The sequence below is a fragment of the Hyperolius riggenbachi genome, chromosome 2, assembly GCF_040937935.1.
Source record: "Hyperolius riggenbachi isolate aHypRig1 chromosome 2, aHypRig1.pri, whole genome shotgun sequence".
Classification (NCBI taxonomy): domain Eukaryota; kingdom Metazoa; phylum Chordata; class Amphibia; order Anura; family Hyperoliidae; genus Hyperolius; species Hyperolius riggenbachi.
The window spans coordinates 12122013-12140552 of NC_090647.1; positions in this window are offsets into that span (position 1 = coordinate 12122013).

The window sequence follows — 18540 nt, forward strand, 5'->3', positions numbered from 1 at the left end:
TATTATTATTTTTTATTTATATAGCGCCAACATCTTCCGTAGCGCTGTACATAGTACAAACAAATAGTGGGGAACAAATATACATAAGAAATACAAGACACTGTACAGTCATGACATTGAATAGAATAAATACAGATACATACATAGTTGATATGTAGTTGGTACATATACATATGTTAAAATTACAGCAGTATGAGAAACACTAGGAGGAGGTCCCTGCCCTTGCAAGCTTACAATCTAGAGGGTAGTGGGGAGGAAACAAAGGGGAAGGAAACACCAGGATTAGTGGGTGAGCCAGTGTGCCTTCAGTGCTGCCTATAGCAAATTATAGGCTTGTCTGAACAGGTGTGTTTTCAGAGTACGTTTGAAGGTTTCCAGACTCGTGGCATGACGAACCGGCTGAGGGAGAGAGTTCCAAAGGAGAGGGACCGCCCGTGAGAAGTCTTGGATGCGAGAGTGAGAGGAGGTGACTAGGCTGGAGGACAAAAGGGTCTCCTGTGAGGAACGGAGGGTCCGAGCGGGGAGGTATCTGGAGATTAAAGAGGAAATGTATGGAGGCGATAGCTTGTGTAGAGCTTTGTATGCAAGTGTGAGAAGTTTAAACTGGATCCTTTGGGCAACTGGTAACCAATGGAGGGATTGGCAGAGAGGGGCTGCCTCAGAGGATCTAGAAGAGAGGTGGATGAGACGGGCCGCAGAGTTTAGTAGGGATTGGAGAGGTGCCAGTCTGCTTTTTGGTAGACCACAGAGTAGGGTGTTGCAGTAGTCAAGACGGGAGATGATTAGGGCATGCACAAGCATTTTAGTTACTTCTTGTGAAAGGAAGGGACGGATTCTGGAAATGTTTTTGAGATGGAAGTAGCAGGAGGTAGTTAAAGTGTTAATATGTGGTTTAAAGGAGAGCTCAGAGTCCAGAGTTACCCCTAGGCAACGAGCTTTGGGGGTTGATGCTATTGGGGTGTTCTCTACATTGATTGTGACAATGGGAGGTGGAACAGAGAGCGAAGGTGGAAATATTACAATCTCCGTTTTGCTCATATTGAGTTTAAGGAAGCGGGATGACATAAATGTAGATACAGTGGATAGACATTTGGGGACTTTTGATAGTAGTGTGGAGAGGTCTGGGGCAGAACAATAAATTTGGGTGTCATCAGCATAGAGGTGGTATTGAAACCCAAAAGAGCTTATTATCTGTCCCAGGCCATGGGTGTAAATGGAAAAGAGGAGGGGTCCAAGGACGGACCCTTGTGGTACTCCCACAGACAGTGGGCGTGTAGAGGAGTTGGTATTGGCATAGGAGACCATGAAAGAACGTCCAGACAGGTAAGAGTTGAGCCAGGAGTGTGCTAGGCCCTTGATGCCCAGTGTTGAGAGGGTCTGGAGAAGCAGGGTATGATCAACAGTGTCAAAGACTTTTATCTGACGTGTGTACCCACCTTTACTCATGGACCACTTCTTTTTAGGTCCATCTTTATCTAATTCCACATAATTTATTTATATATTCGTGGCTGTGCACCTACTAATGAATTTTATCACAATTTAATCAAATAGGGGGTTCTTTTCGCAATTTATATAGTTTTATCAATTCAGACGCCAGAGGGTGTATTACTATACTATGTGATCATTTGATATATTATGTGGTTTAGAGACCCGGTTGGTCACATGTTTGTGAGGTTTTTTAATTGATTTTAATAATGCATGATGGCTTTTTGAAAAGACAATTGTGAGGGACAGCGGACCCGCTGCCAGCAGGCATGAGGCAGCGGGTTTCGCTTCCCAGACGGTCACCGCCAGTGTGCCGCCGAGTGGGGCTGTGCGGGCGGCGGAGTCCGCATGCTCGGCGGACTCCGCCGCGCAGGTGGCTTCCAGGGGGTCTCTCTCGCCGGCCCTCACCCGGCGTTTGGCGCGCACGCGCGCGAAGAGACAGGAACTTTATCATTCCCGAAGAGGAGTCAGCTGACCAGGCTGGTCAGCTGACTCCAGCAGGGCCAGGGAATGGCTGGGCGGCTGGGGGACGCTGCTAGAGCGTTCCCCAGCATAAAAGGAGCTGTGGATCAGTTGCTCCTTGTCTGCTGTCGTGGATACACTTGTGTTAGCGCTCAGACCTTTGATAGCTATAATAATAATTGAATACCATTGTTGATTTATCGTGTATGACTTTTTGCTTGTTTTCTGACTCTGATTCTTGCCTCCTGATTCTGTACTCCGCTTATCTGATTCCTGTTGCCAACCTTTGCCTGATTACCGTTTACTCTTCTGCCTTACGTTCTTGTACTTCTGCCGTCATCTCTGTTGCCGAACCCTTGCTTGTCTGACCCTCCTCCCTTCAGTGGAACGTCTCCCACTGGAGGGTTATCTTTGAGGCTTGCCTCTCCGAGACGCCTGCCCCAAGCAGACGATTGCTGCTAGGGGTCGAGATTCCTCGCTTTCCCTGTTCAAAGATCTCACTCGCGGGATTCCCATTCAGAGGTAACCACACCTCTGAGGAATTGCCGTGAGGTGGAGATTTCCACAATATTGTGTTATTACTGTACCTATTGTTATTATTTCACTGGTGTCTAGAGGTTAGCAATATATCGGATTATCGGTGATACTGCAGATCATCGATAATCGGGTATATATCTGCATTCTTGGTGATACTGCAGATCGCCAATAATCAGATACTCTCTGCGTGCTGACACCGATCATGACAGAACAGCAGACCATTGGTATGGAAGCACTTCGCGGTCAGATCGAGACTCTAACCACTTTGCTCAATAACCTCATCGAGGTGGTTAACACTCAACAGACTCAGATCAATCAGTTGGCTGGGTCTGTACGGGTCTTGCAGACGACCGTGGTCACAGTGCAATCCCCTCCGGTCACAGATCTCCGCATGTCAGTGCCCGAAAAGTTTTCAGGACAAAGATCAGATTTCCAGAATTTTCGTAACCGGGTGTTATCTTACTTTGAATTACAACCTACTCAGTCAGCTTCTGAGCAGCAAAGAGTGACCTTTATTAAAACTTTACTGTCCGGGGACTCGCAAACCTGGGCGTATGGTCTTCCGCCCGAGGATACGGCCCTCACCTCTGTAAAGGAATTTTTCAAAGCAATGGCCATAATTTATGATGATCCGGATGCTTCGTTCACTGCCGAGAGGAAGCTCAAAAATCTCAGGCAGGGTCGAGACACGGTTGAGGTCTACGCGGCAGAATTCAGAAAGTGGGCTGTGTCATCTAGGTGGGGGTCTCACGCCTTGTTAGATTTTTTCCTGTCAGGCCTATCAGATGCAGTCTCTGAGTTATTGCTGGGACACCCAGAGCCCAAGTCCGTGGATGACGCCATTTCTCTGGCGATATGGGCGGACCGCAGACTGCGTTATCAGCGCCAGTCGAGAGGCAGGAATGCAGTTAGGATCTTTTCTCATGCATCCTCAGCGCCTGCTCCTTCTACCAATGAACCGATGCAAATCGGACATTCTCGGTTGACTCGGGCTAAGAAGGAGCGTAGAAGGGCAGAGAACCTTTGCCTATATTGTGCTCAAAATTGCCCCAGGAAATCGGGAAACGCTGCTGTCTAGGTGTAGATAGAGGTAATACCCTAGACACACAGAACTTACCTCTAAGTCAGAATAATCGATTACTTCTCCCGTGTTCCATTTCCTGGGGGAATTTTACTCTTTGTACGGAAGCTTTTGTGGACTCAGGGTCCGCAACCAATTTTATAGATTATGATTTTGTTAAGGGATTAGGGGTTCCCTTACAACCCTTAGACCGACAAATAGTCGTCACCACCGTAGATGACTCCCCTCTACAGTGTAGATCACCTCTCTCTCAGACCCCAAGCTTGTCATGTACGATAGGGGTTTTACACAAGGAGAGCCTCCAGTTTCTTGTTTTGCACATGGCAACCTCCACCGTTATTCTTGGTATGCCCTGGTTACAGCTCCATTCCCCACAGATAGATTGGGCCTCAGGACAGTTACTCAGCTGGTCACCTTATTGCCAATCTCATTGTTTGGGGAGGGTTGTCATATGTGCTGCCAAGGTAGCGGTCAAGGGGTTACCCACACAGTACGCTGAGTTTGTGGATGTGTTTTGTCCTAAGGCCGCTGATAAACTCCCACCACATCGGAGTTTCGATTGTCCTATCAATCTAAGATCTGGTTGTATGCCTCCTAAGGGTCATCTTTATAATCTCTCCGGTCCGGAGAAACAGGCAATGCGGGAGTACATTACTGAGAACCTGGCAAAGGGGTTCATCCACCCTTCTCGGTCACCGGCCGGGGCGGGTTTTTTTTCCGTAAAAAAAAAGATGGAGGCCTTAGACCCTGTATTGATTACCGAGGTCTAAACAAGATCACCATAAAGAATCGCTATCCATTGCCCTTGATAGACGATCTCTTTGGCCAGATTACCAATGCCACTATTTTTTCGAAATTGGACCTACGTGGGGCATACAACCTGGTACGCATTAGGGCTGGTGATGAGTGGAAGACGGCCTTCAATACACCCGACGGGCATTACGAGTACCTAGTTATGCCCTTCGGGTTGTGTAACGCACCGGCCGTCTTCCAGGACTTAATTAACAAAGTTTTCAGGGAGGTGTTGGGGAGGTTTGTCATGGTATATCTCGACGACATTTTTATTTTCTCCCCAAACCTCATAGAACATCGTAAGCATGTCAAATATGTCTTGAAGAGGTTGAGACAAAACCTATTGTATGCAAAACTAGAGAAGTGCCTCTTCGAGGTCACCCGAATTCCTTTTCTGGGATACATCATTTCTACGTCCGGGCTCTCAATGGACCCAGAAAAGGTTTCGGCTGTCCTAGAGTGGCCACAACCGGTGGGCTTGAAGGCACTTCAGAGATTCCTTGGTTTTGCCAACTACTACCGGAGGTTTATTAAGGGATTCTCTTCGGTAGTAGCCCCCCTGACTAGTCTAACCAAGAAGGGGGCCGACCCTTATCAGTGGTCATCAGAGGCCCAGGTCGCTTTCAATACCCTGAAGAAACTGTTTTGCTCGGCACCCATACTGAGGCATGTTAACATCGCTCTTCCCTTCATAGTAGAGGTGGATGCCTCAGAGATCGGGGTGGGGGCTGTGATGTCTCAACGTTCGGGTCTTCAGGGCAAGACACATCCCTGTGCCTATTTTTCACTCAGGTTCTCACCTGCCGAGAGAAACTACGATGTGGGAAACAGGGAACTGTTGGCCATCAAGTTAGCCTTCCAGGAATGGCGCCATTGGCTGGAGGGTGCTGAACACACCATCACTGTATACACTGACCATAAGAACCTGGAGTATATCGAAGGGGCTAAGAGGCTTACTCCTCGTCAGGCCCGCTGGTCCCTATTTTTCTCGCGTTTTAGGTTTGTTATCACGTATACTCCAGGTTCCAAGAACATTAAAGCGGACGCGCTCTCCAGATGTTTTGAACCAGAGACAGCTCAGCCCGCACCCCCTGAGAGCATTGTACCACATAAGGTGGTGCTGGCAGCCACTGAAACCTGGGAGGACTGGGCAATCAAACTGGCGCCTCACCAGCTAGATACCCCAGAGGGGAAGCCGGGAGGGGTCCTCTTTGTTCCACTCCTGTTTCGTTTGCAAATCATGCAGCTATTCCATGCCCATAAGAACGCAGGTCACCCAGGGGTTACCCGCACTTTAGATCTACTCAGAAGGTGTGTTTGGTGGCCTTCGTTGGCTTCGGATTGCAGGGAATTCGTTAGAGGGTGTGTGCCAGGAGTAAATCATCCGCCAGGCTCCGGTGGGTACCTTACAACCCTTGCCAGTTCCAAGTGAACCATGGACCCACCTGTCCATGGATTTCATTGGCGAGCTTCCCAAGTCAGAGGGTATGACTGTGATATGGGTGATCGTGGACAGGTTCAGTAAGATGGCCCACTTTGTCCCTCTTAAAGGATTCCCATCAGCCCAAGACTTAGCCGACCTCTTCATACAGCACGTCTTCCGACTACATGGGATTCCGGAGGATGTGGTATTGGATAGAGGAGTCCAATTCATATCAAAATTTTGGAGGGCCTTTTGCCATAATTTGGGTATGAAACTGTCCTTCTCGTCTGGGTATCACCCACAGACCAACAGGCAGACCAAGAGGGTTAATCAGGCATTAGAGCAGTTTCTGAGGTGCTATGTGGCAGTTGCACAAACAGAATGGGTGAAATTCCTACCCTTCGCTGAATTTGCTCACAACAACCTGAGAAGCGCTTCAACGGGCTTGTCCCCTTTTCAGGTTGTGTCAGGAAGGTCCCCTAAATTTTCCCCATTGCCGGTGTGCTCATCTCCCTTCCCAGCCTTGGAAGACTGGCAGAAGCTTTTGCAGAAACTTTGGGGACAAGTAAATGAGAATTTAGGAGTAGCCTTCCAGAATCAAAAGAATTTCAATCAATTGGCTGGGCGGCTGGGGGACGCTGCTAGAGCGTTTCCCAGCATAAAAGGAGCTGTGGATCAGTTGCTCCTTGTCTGCTGTCGTGGATACACTTGTGTTAGCGCTCAGACCTTTGATAGCTATAATAATAATTGAATACCATTGTTGATTTATCGTGTATGACTTTCTGCTTGTTTTCTGACTCTGATTCTTGCCTCCTGATTCTGTACTCCGCTTATCTGATTCCTGTTGCCAACCTTTGCCTGATTACCGTTTACTCTTCTGCCTTACGGTCTTGTACTTCTGCCGTCATCTCTGTTGCCGAACCCTTGCTTGTCTGGCCCTCCTCCCTTCAGTGGAACGTCTCCCACTGGAGGGTTATCTTTGAGGCTTGCCTCTCCGAGACGCCTGCCCCAAGCAGACGATTACTGCTAGGGGTCGAGATTCCTCACTCAGCCTGGTTAGAGGATCTCACTCGCGGGGTTCCCATTCAGAGGTAACCACATCTCTGAGGAATTGCCGTGAGGTGGAGATTTCCACAATACTGTGTTATTACTGTACCTATTGTTGTTATTTCACTGGTGTCTAGAGGTTAGCAATATATCGGATTATCGGTGATACTGCAGATCATCGATAATCGGGTATATATCTGCATTCTTGGTGATACTGCAGATCGCCAATAATCAGATACTCTCTGCGTGCTCACACCGATCATGACAACAATAAAGATTTATACTGTTTGAATATTATTAGTCTGGTGCTGCTTATATGGGGGTACTCTTTTCTTCTTGTGTTTATACTATTGAAGTACATGTTCCCTCGTTAGCACATTCTAATTTTTGATATTATAAACAATGATTTATGAATTTTCATGGTGCTGGTCCCAATTTTTATGAGTAAATTCTGATTTAGACCAGACTATTGGCAAATGCAGAGAGACCATCCCATGCCTGCAACGAGACGGAGGTAAGTTCTACCTGTCACAAGAGCCCTAGTGGTCAGACCGCAAATTGCCAAATTGAAAATTGGTTTCAGCACACAGACCATGCAAGCTTTGGTCACGATCTTTGCGCAGAAACAGACAGAACTTTGGGCAGCAGCCCAACCAGAAGGGAGCCTGTGGGGCTACGGAAATACAACTTTACACACTATTTCAGGGTATCTGCCACCACCACTGGTATGGGCCAGTGGACCCGACTGACTGACTGGTCCTGCAAATAAAAACGGTTGAACACACTCTATTCTGTCTAGATATCAACAATAGTAGCGTCTCTTCAGAGACCTGAGTTCAGTTTCTGTGTATGCTGAATAATAGAGTAGCGGAACAGTGAATGACTTTGATAAAGTCTTTTATTCACGTGCAATATAAATAATTAATATATACAGACAATTATTAAAATCAACAACTTTTCCGCGAACCGAACTTTCACGGACATTTCCATGCAAAATAAAATAAAACTTTTGGGGAGGGGTACTGTCTCTCTGTATATATAAAAAATATATTGCCTTCCAGCTACACCAACGAATTAGTTCGTTTCTTGATAGCGCTAGCGCTATCTTAGATACTTTCAGCACAACACAGGTCCCAACCGCTGCCAAACACTGTCACAGGAGCCCTAGTGGTCAGACCACAGATTGCCTTCCAATCGGTTTCAGCACACAGACCATGCAAGCTTTGGTCGCGATCTTTGCGCAGAAACAGACAGGAATTTGGGCAGCAGCCCGACCAGAAGGGAGCCTGTGAAATATGGGTGATTACAACTCACACACTAGTTCATGGGATCTGCCACCACCTCTGTTTCCTGAGACAGAGGATCTCACTAACTAGCTATTTATCGACCTGCAAATAAAAAACGGTTAAAACACGCTGTATTCTGTCTAGCCAACAACAACCAATAGTAGCGTCTTCTTCAGAGACCCGGGATCAGTTCTGTGTGTGCTGGAAATAGGGTAGCTAGAGCAACAACTGAGGATAGCATCGGTTTATTGAAAGCAATATAAATAATTAATATATACAGACAATTATTAAAATCAACAATTATTAAAACAGTAATAGCCAGTATGAAAAATAAAAGCAAGGGAGAAAAAATACTTAGTTTCATGGAAAGATGTCCTTTTTGTGGGAAGAATCATAAAGTCCTTGGTAAAATCCTTTGTTTCAGATCAAAGTTCAGAGTTCAGACCAGGTGGATGCCAGCATATCCTCAAGCTGGCACAGATGAGATCAGGATGATGTTTCAGGGTGAAGGACACTGAGTTTGTCTCCTCTGCCATTCTTATGCCCCTGATCCCGTAGGAGGGAGTGAGGGCGGGGCCACACACCCCCTTAGAATATGAGATGAGTCCTCCCCTTGTCCTGGGGACCAGAAATCATATCTAACCATATATGGGCTCTATCTCACAGAACCGTACAGGTCAGGGCAGATTTACTAACATTTTCAGGTCTGTCTCGATTTACCCAGCAGCCTGATGCCAAACATGAGGGGTGGGACCCCTGTGGTATCATCAGGGCACTTTCGAACTGCCTAACTGGCAGTCTTTACCTCCAGAATGTTCTGAAACTTCCTCAGAACCAGCGCCAGATAGGGCCAAGAATGCTCTGTTAGTTTGGAGGGTCTGCCAGCCTGGCAACACAGAAAATATGACACTTATAGCAGTTTATGGAATATGAGCTACATCTGGGATTTACAGCAGGTCATTCCCAGGCAAAGGCTCTTTGAAGCTTGGGGCAGCAAGCTACGTGTCAGCTCCCCTGCTGGGAGGGAGCCAGAATGTCTGACTTTTCCCCAACTAAATTGTTTCTGCCATCGTGCTTATCAACTGTCACGGAACAGCCGTGAGAAACGCGGGCGAATTGGAAGGAGCCGCACAGTCCAAAATTTCTGATCGCTGCCTGGCTAAATTTGTGCAGCCATTACAGGCTGGGGTTTTTTTTCTTTTTTTTCCTCTTTCCCTCCTTCCACCAAAAGGGCCCTAGCCTGCCACAGAGAGTCCCTGGCTTCAAGCTGTGCTGATGGCCCATCCATCAGGTATAGGTGACAAGCACCATGACAGAAGCAATCTAGAGTGGGACAACTCAGACACTCTGGCTCCTTCCCCCAGCAGGGGAGCCGACATGTGGCTTGCTGCTGCCAGCTTCAAAAGAACCTCACCTAGGGATGACCTGCTGTCCATCCCAGATGTAGATCATATTCCATAAACTGCTATATGTGTCATATTTTCTGTGTTGCCAGGCTGGCAGACCCTCCAAACTAACAGAGCATGTAGGGCCCGGTCTGACGCTGGTTCTGAGAACATTTCAGAACATTCTGAGGTAAAGACTGCCAGTTAGGCAGTTCGAAACTGCCCTGATGATACCACAGGGGTCCCACCCCTCATGTTTGGTATCAGGCTGCTGGGTACATCGAGGCAGACCTGAAAATATTAGTAAATCTGCCCTGACCTGTACGGTTCTGTGAGATAGAGCCCATATATGGTTAAGATATGATTTCTGGTCCCCTGGACAAGGGGAGGACTCATCTCATGTTCTAAGGGGGTGTGTGGCCCCGCCCTCACTCCCTCCTACGGGATCAGGGGCATAAGAATGGCAGAGGAGACAAACTCAGTGTCCTCCACCCTGAAACATCTTGAACTCATCTGTGCCAGCTTGAGGATATGCTGGCATCCACCTGGTCTGAACTCTGAACTTTGATTAAAACCAAGAACTTTATGATTCTTCCCACAAAAAGGACATCTTTCCAGGAACTAAGTATTTTTTCTCCCTTCTTTTATTTTTCATACTGGCTATTACTGTTTTAATAATTGTTGATTTTAATAATTGTCTGTATATATTAATTATTTATATTGCTTTCAATAAACCGACGCTATCCTCAGTTGTTGCTCTAGCTACCCTATTTCCAGCACACACAGAACTGATCCCGGGTCTCTGAAGAAGACGCTACTATTGGTTGTTGTTGGCTAGACAGAATACAGCGTGTTTTAACCGTTTTTTATTTGCAGGTCGATAAATAGCTAGTTAGTGAGATCCTCTGTCTCAGGAAACAGAGGTGGTGGCAGATCCCATGAACTAGTGTGTGAGTTGTAATCATCCATATTTCACAGGCTCCCTTCTGGTCGGGCAGCTGCCCAAATTCCTGTCTGTTTCTGCGCAAAGATCGCGACCAAAGCTTGCATGGTCTGTGTGCTGAAACCGATTGGAAGGCAATCTGTGGTCTGACCACTAGGGCTCCTGTGACAGTGTTTGGCAGCGGTTGGGACCTGTGTTGTGCTGAAAGTATCTAAGATAGCGCTAGCGCTATCAAGAAACGAACTAATTCGTTGGTGTAGCTGGAAGGCAATATATTTTTTATATATACAGAGAGACTGTGTAGCCAGTACCCCTCCCCAAAAGTTTTATTTTATTTTGCATGGAAATGTCCGGGAACTACCAGTAGAGATGTCGCGAACCTCTGATTTTTGGTTCGCGAACCGGGTTCGCGAACTTCCGCGGAAGGTTCGGTTCGCGGAAAAGTTCGCGAACCGCAATAGACTTCAATGGGGAGGCGAACTTTGAAAAATAGAAAAAATTATGCTGGCCACAAAAGTGATTGAAAAGATGTTTCAAGGGGTCTAACACCTGGAGGGGGGCATGGCGGAGTGGGATACATGCCAAAAGTCCTGGGGAAAAATCTGGATGTGACGCAAAACAGCGTTTTAAGGGCAGAAATCACATTGAATGCTAAATTGCAGGCCTAACGTGCTTTCAAACATCTTGCATGTGTATACATCAATCAGGGAGTGTAATTAAAGTACTGCTTCACACTGACACACCAAACTCACTGTGTAACGCACCGCAAACAGCTGTTTGTGTAGTGACGGCCATGCTGGACTACTGCGCAACATGGCGAGATTGCTCTTCCTCACTCAGTGATGTCAGGTAATGTGTGACTTCCTTCTCAACTTTACATGGCATTGTTAAAAAGCTTACGTTTTGTTTTTAAATTACATTTTCTACTTGCTGTGTACTTCTTCAGTACCGCTACAATGAGAATCCTGTGGAGGCGGGCAAGTCTGGCATTGTGACCCCGAGTAATGGCCGGGGAATGAGGGGTTTGAATCCGGTGTGGAGCCTGAGCAACAGCTACCACTACACATCCAAGGAGGGCAGCGGGTAGGCATGCACGCCCGCCCGCCCCGAGGTAGTGACCAAAAATAACAATACAGGAGGAGGACTTTCGAGGCCCTGCTGTGTATTTGAAATGAATGTACTTTAAATCCTTGAACGAGAAACAGTTATGGCGGGCAAAGATGACACCACATTCCTTTCACGAGAATCATATGGAGGCGGGCAAGTCTGCCATTTGTGACCCCGGGTAATGGCCGGGGAATGAGGGATGGAATCCGGTGTGGAGCCTGAGAAACGGCTACCACTACACATCCAAGGAGGGCAGCAGGCAGGCATGCACGCCTGCCCCGAGGTAGTGACCAAAAATAACAATACAGGAGGCAGACTTTCGAGGCCCTGCTGTGTATTTGAAATGAATTAACTTTAAATCCTTAAACGGGAATCCGTTATGGAGGGCAAGTCTGCCATTGTCACCGCGGGGAATGAAGGTTGGATTCCGGCCCGAAGTGGGAGCCTGCTGAGACCCATGCTGTAGCTGCCCTGACCGTGCTTTGCAGACCAGGCATCTGTGGTCAGATGGACCCTTGAGCCAGCGGAAGACAAACCAAGTCGAAAGCATTTGCCAAGAATGTTTAACGGAGGGCAAGTTTTTTTGCCCTTTTTTTAATTTTTTGAAAATGATAGATGGTTGTATTTTTAAATTGTTTGAAAGTTTAGATGGTTGTATTTTTAAATTGTTTGAAAGTTTAGATGGTTGTATTTTTAAATTGTTTCAAAGTTTAGATGTTTTTTTTTTTAAATTGTTTAAAAGTGTAGCCATTTTTCCTCCCCCCAGCCACGAACAATACCATGGGAACGTGGAGCAGCAGAAGCCCCCTGTGATGGCTGCCGCGGTTGTTCTCCGCGGCGTGTCTTTTGAGGGGTGCTGCTTTTCCTCAGGTGTTCTTGCCACAGCTGTTTGTGCCTTCTCTCCAGGTGCCTTCGTAAAGCACTTGTCCCTACGTGACAGTTGGCCTTTCCACGGCTCAATTTTTGCTGGCAGAGACACTAGATGGCTTTGCTCCGATCTGAGACACACACGTGAAAAAATTTCCAAACCGCTGAGCCCCCCTGGGCTGATGGCGCTACGGTGGCATCAGCAGCTGACGTTGAAGGGCATGTTGGCTGTCTGGCCATAGCGGGCGATACATGGCGCCGGACACTGCCCCCAGCTGTTTCTGAGGACGAGCTCCCTCTTGTATTGCGTTCCGGAGTTGGAGCCTGATCAACGGCTACCACCACACATCCAGGCAAGGAGGGAGGCAGGCAGGCATGCACGCCCGCCCCGAGGTAGTGACCAAAAATAACAATACAGGACTCAGGAGGACCTTTTGCGGCCCTAATTGTAATGAATCAACTTTAAATCCTTTAACGGGAATCCGTTATGGAGGGCAAGTCTGCCATTGTCACCGCGGGGAATGAAGGTTGGATTCCGGCCCGAAGTGGGAGCCTGCTGAGACCCATGCTGTAGCTTCCCTGACCGTGCTTTGCAGACCAGGCATCTGTGGTCAGATGGACCCATGAGCCAGCGGAAGACAAACCAAGTCGAAATCATTTGCCAAGAATGTTTGACGGAGGGCAAGTTTTTTTTTGCCCTTTTTTTAAATTTAGTTTGAAAATGATAGATGGTTGTATTTTTAAATTGTTTGAAAGGTTAGATGTTTGTATTTTTAATTAAATTGTTTTAAAGTTTAGATGGTTGTATTTTTAAATTGTTTAAAAGTGTATCCATTCAAGTGCAAGTTATGCACTGACTGCCAGGTATAATGTGCAGTCACAGATGCAGTGAAAGGTATGTAGTGACTGCAAACAGCCGTTTGTGTAGTGACGGCCGTGCTGGACTGGTGCGCACCATGACGAGAGTGCAGGTGATGGTGGCTTTTCAGCCCATATGCTCGCCCGGCTGATGTAGCTGAATGACAGAACAGTGACTGTCCAGTTGATCAAATTTGGTCTGACCACAATGAAGCAACGACCTTATTATCTTTTGTGTGCCACCCCCACCCGAGACACTCAAATAGCCGGCGGTCATTGCTTCATTGTGATGCGCAAGCCCCTTCACCGCGGCAAGGTAATGATCACGAAGGGGGATGGGCACATGTACACGCACCAGAAAAATTAGTGTAGCGGCCGCTGCTAGCAGCGGCCTTAAAAATTCAGGAATCCGCCTAGAGTCCTGGACCCTGTTGGTGGTGGCGGAGAAGGCAGTCAAGCGGCCTGCAGGCAGAGATGCTGTGTGTGGGGACTGACTTAGTCTTCGGTCGTGCAGTAGCCCTCCGTGATCCATTCCTCATTCATTTTGATAAAGGTCAGGTACTGAACACTGTCGTGACTTAGGCGACTTCTCTTCTCAGTAACTATGCCTCCAGCTGCACTGAAGGTCCTTTCTGACAGGACGCTTGCGGCAGGGCAAGAGAGAAGTTGTATGGCAAATTGGGACAGCTCTGGCCACAGGTCAAGCCTGCGCAACCAGTAGTCCAAGGGTTCATCGTCGCTTTTCGCAGAGTCTACATCCACACTCAAGGCCAGGTAGTCGGCTACCTGCCGCTCCAGGCTTTGTTTGAGGGTGGATCCGGAAGGATTATGGCGAGGAGTTGGACAAAAGAACGTCCGCATGTCCGACATCACCCTGAGATCGCTGGAGCGTCCTGTCCTTGCCTGCGTGGAGTTGGGAGGAGGAGGGCTACTGCCAGTGGTACCTTGATTGCGTTGTGCATCCACATCACCCTTAAATGCATTGTAAAGCATCATCGACAGCTTGTTCTGAAAGTGCTGTATCCTTTCCGCCTTTTGTTGAGTTGGTAACAGGTCAGCCACTTTGTGCCTGTACCGAGGGTCTAGTAGCGTGGCCACCCAGTACAGGTCATACGTCTTGAGTTTTTTGATACGGGGATCCCTCAACAGGCTGGACAACATGAAAGAGGACATCTGCACAAAGCTGGATGCAGACGTACTCTCCATCTCCTCTTGCTCTTCCTCAGTGACGGGACGCAACTCCTCTTCCGCCCCCCAGCCACGAACAATACCACGGGAACGTGGAGCAGCAGAAGCCCCCTGTGATGGCTGCCGCGGTTGTTCTCCTTCCGCCGCCTCTTCCTCCTCCACAGAAACACCTTCCTCATCATCACCATCAACAGAGTCGGACTCCTCTCCTTCCCCACACGACTCCTCTTCTTCCTCCTCCTCCCCCCTCTGTGCTGCCGCCGGTGTGGTGGAAACATCGGGTTCGGGTGTAAATGGATCCCACGACTCCTGCTGCCGTAACTCTTCTTGTTCACGCTCCTCCACAGCTGTATCCACCACTCTACGCACGGCACGCTCCAGGAAGTAGGCGTAGGGGATCAAGTCGCTGATGGTGCCCTCATCGCGACTCACCAGTTTGGTCACCTCCTCAAAGGGCTCCATGACCCTGCATGCATTTCGCATCAGTGTCCAGTTGTTGGGCCAGAACATCCCCATCCTCCCAGATTGTGTCCTTGTACTGTAATTATACAGGTACTGGGTGACGGCTGTTTCCTGGTCTAGCAGGCGAGAGAACATCAGCAGGGTGGAATTCCGGCGAGTCGGGCTATCGCAAATCAGGCGTCTCACCGGCAAGTTCATTCTACGCTGAATCTCCGCAAAGCGTGCCATGGCCTTGTAAGAGCGCCTGAAATGCCCACACAACTTCCTGGCCTGCTTCAGGACGTCCTCTAAGCCTGGGTACTTGGACACAAATCTTTGCACGACCAGATTAAGCACATGTGCCATGCAGGGTATGTGTGTCAGCTTTCCCAAATTCAACGCAGCAATGAGATTGCTGCCGTTGTCACACACCACGTTGCCGATCTCAAGCTTGTGCGGGGTCAGCCATTGCTCCACCTGTTTGTTAAGAGCAGCCAGCAGAGCTGCTCCAGTGGGACTCTCCGCTTTCAGGCAAGACATGTCTAACACTGCATGACACCGTCGCACCTGGCATGCAGCATAGGCCCTGGGGTGCTGGGGCTGTGTAGCTGGAGAGGAGATGGCGGCACCAGCCAAGGAGGAGGAGGAGGAGGAGGATGACGACAGTGAAGCGGTGATAGCAGGTGGAGGGGAGGTGGCTGGAGGCCTGCCTGCAAGCCGTGGAGGTGTGACAAGTCGGTCCTCTGCGCAGCCACGTACTCCCTGCTTGCTGCCATCGGTCACCAGATTGACCCAATGGGCTGTGTATGTAATGTAGTTGCCCTGCCCGTGCTTGGCAGACCAGGCATCCGTGGTCAGGTGGACCCTTGACCCAACGCTGTGTGCCAGAGATGACACCACTTGCCTCTCAATTGCACGGTAGAGTTTGGGTATGGCCTTTTGTGAAAAATAATTGCGGCCTGGTATCTTCCACTGCGGTGTACCAATGGCCACAAACTTACGGAAAGCCTCCGAATCCACCAGCTTGTATGGTAATAACTGGCGAGCTAATAGTTCCGCTACGCCAGCTGTCAGGCGCCGGGCAAGAGGGTGACTGGCAGACATTTGCTTCTTCCGCTCAAATACTTCCTTCACGGACAGCTGGGTACTGCTGTGGGCAGAGGAGAAGGAACCGCTGAAGGGAAGAGGCGGTGTGGAGGAGGGTGGCTGTGAAGGTGCAAGGGAGAAAGTGGTTGAAGACGATGCACCTGAAGGAGGAAGAGGAGAAGGAGGGTGGCTTGTCTTTTGAGGGGTGCTGCTTTTCCTCAGGTGTTCTTGCCATAGCTGTTTGTGCCTTTTTCTCCAGGTGCCTTCATAAGGCACTTGTCCCTACGTGAGAGTTGGCCTTTCCACGGCTCAATTTTTGCTGGCAGAGAGAACAGATGGCTTTGCTCCGATCTGAGACACACGCGTTAAAAAATTTCCAAACCGCTGAGCCCCCCTGGGGTGATGGCGCTACGGTGGCATCAGCAGCTGACGTTGAAGGGCATGTTGGCTGTCTGGCCATAGCTGGCGATACATGGCGACGGACACTGCCCCCAGCTGTTTCTGAGGACGAGCTCCCTCTGCTTCTATCATGGAGTCGTCTCCTCCTAGTCCTCTCTGACTCCTCCTCTTAACTGTCCCCCTGGTCATCTCCTCTACCGGGAACATATGTGGTATCCGTATAATCGTCATCATAATCCTCCTGGCCAGCTGCACTTTCCTCAGACACCTCCTCAACTGCACCAACTTCAAGTGTTTCATCAGCCCCCTCCACACACGTTACGTCCATACTATCGCCACCTAACTCAGACGTAGGAGGTGGTGTACCTGCGCCTTCTTCTTGTTGTTGCAGTAGTGGCTGTGAATCTGTGATTTCACCACCACCACCACCAAATAACTCCTGCGAAGTGTCAAATGCAGCGGATGTGGTGCTTGTTGTAGCGCTGGTGGCTGCGGGAGATGAGGTGTTCTGTGTTAAATACTCAATCACCTCCTCATGATTTTGGGAAGTGATGGCACGTGCCTTCTTCTGAGCACTGTATTTTGGGGCAGGTCCGCACAAAATCACAGCAACACCACCTCGCACAGACCTGCCGGTGCCTGGTGGCCTTCCTCTGGGTCTGACTCTACCTCTTCCTCTACCTGGTTTGTCCATTTTGTCCATCTCGGGGGGATGCTAGGTATATGCAGTGAGCTGGGTTCACTGAACAGTAAAGGTACTAGGATGCAGTGAGGTGGGTTCACTCAACACAACAGGTAGTAGGATGCAGTGAGCTGGGTTCACTGAACAGTAAAGGTACTAGGATGCGGTGAGGTGGGTTCACTCAACACAACAGGTAGTAGGATGCAGTGAGCTGGGTTCACTGAACAGTAAAGGTACTAGGATGCGGTGAGGTGAGTTCACTCAACACAACAGGTAGTAGGTATATGCAGTGAGCTGGGTTCACTCAACACTACAGGTAGTTATGTGCAGTGATGAGGTGGGTTAAGTAAACACAACAGGTAGTAGGTGTATGCAGTGAGCTGGGTTCACTCAACACAACAGGTAGTAGGTGTATGCAGTGAGCTGGGTTCACTCAACACAACAGGTAGTAGGTATATGCAGTGAGCTGGGTTCACTCAACACAACAGGTAGTAGGTGTATGCAGTGAGCTGGGTTCACTCAACACAACAGGTAGTAGGTATATGCAGTGAGCTGGGTTCACTCAACACTACAGGTAGTTGTGTGCAGTGATGAGGTGGGTTAAGTAAACACAACAGGTAGTTATGTGCAGTGATGAGGTGGGTTAAGTAAACACAACCGATAGTAGTAGGATGCAGTGAGCTGGGTTCACTCAACACAAAGCTAGGTATATGCAGTGATGAGGTGGGTTAAGTAAACACAACAGGTACTGGGTATATGCAGTACTGGGTAGTACAATGTGCAGCTCCCTGTCACACACACAGGCAGTCAGTCACTGAATGTGCTGGGCTGCTGGCAGTGGCACACACACACTATCAATTAGCAAGGCTGTGCATGCAACAAAAGTGTCAGTTTGACACACAGTAAAAAAAAAAAAAAGTACAGGATGAGCTCTGACAAGAGCTATTGAGGGGTGCTATAAAGCAATAACAATCAGCCAGGAGCAAAATAAGCAGCCAAGAACCTAACTAATCTGTCCCTAGAAGAACAAGTCTGCAGCAGCTGTCCCTTTCCTCTCACTAGCAGGCACACGAGTGAGTGTAATGGCCGCCGGAGCCTGCCTTATATAAGGGGGGGTGGGGCTCCAGGGCTTACTGTAGCCTGAATGGCTACAATGTGCCTGGTGACTGTGATGCAGAGGGTCAAAGTTGACCCTCATAGTGCATTATGGGGCGAATCGAACTTCCGGAAAAGTTCGCCTGGCGCAGGCGAACGCGAACCACCAATGTTCGCCTGGAACCGTTCGCCGGCGAACCGTTCGCTACACCTCTAACTACCAGCAAATGTGCGTGGCCGACCTGCAAACTCTTTGCCAAGCGAGAGGCATTGATGTCGGCCGCAAGAAACACCAGGACCTGATAGCAGACTTGTCCAGATGGGATACCCAGCAACTGCGGGAGCCGAGAATGTCCGCTGAAGTGGATACCAGCCC